This window comes from Bison bison, unplaced genomic scaffold (assembly GCF_000754665.1).
Source record: "Bison bison bison isolate TAMUID 2011002044 unplaced genomic scaffold, Bison_UMD1.0 scf7180017864516, whole genome shotgun sequence".
Classification (NCBI taxonomy): domain Eukaryota; kingdom Metazoa; phylum Chordata; class Mammalia; order Artiodactyla; family Bovidae; genus Bison; species Bison bison.
In genome coordinates, this window is record NW_011495069.1 from 3562072 (window position 1) to 3562816 (window position 745).

A 745-nucleotide genomic window follows, 5' to 3' on the forward strand; every position below is an offset into this window, starting at 1 on the left:
CTTCCCGCTTGGATGGAGAGGAGGCTGCAAAGGGCAGGGTGAGGAGGGCTGGCGCCCAAGGCTGGTGCACAGCCTCGGAGCACCCGTCAGAGGCTCCCCTCCATGTATGGCATCCAGCAAACCCTGCCTGAGCGCCTGCTGTGTGTGCCAGGAAGCATCCTGTGTGCTGAGACACGGGGGACACATACCCCGGGCAAAACGACAAACTTCCGCCTGCCCCTGTAGAGCCGACACTCAACTAAGCCGTCAGTAAGATACGGAACAGGTCAAATGGTGACAAGGGGCTTTCCTGGTGGCCCAGCTGGTAAAGAATCCGCCTGCAATGCAGGAGACCTGTGTTCGAACCCTGGGGTGGGAAGATCCCCTGGAGAAGGGCAAGGCTACCCACTCCAGTATTCTGGGCTGGAGAATTCCACGGACTACAGTCCATGGGGTCGCAAAGAGTCGGACACGACAGGGACTAACACAGACGGTGATAAAGCAGAGAGGAGGCCAAAGGGCAGGCCGGGGGGTGACCACGGCCGAGAAGACCTCGCTGAGGCGTGAGGTTGGAGGAAGGGGGAGCGGACATGTAGCCAGCTTGTGCACAGTGCCAGGAGAGGGGGACCCTGGGAGGTACCACCCAAGAGGAGGCGTGTGACAGCGGCCTGAACAGGGTCTGCGAAGGCCCGGAGCAGCTGGGCAGCTGGGGCCCCGAGGCAGAACTTACCAGAGCAGCACCCGGGGTGGGGTCAGCCCAAAACGT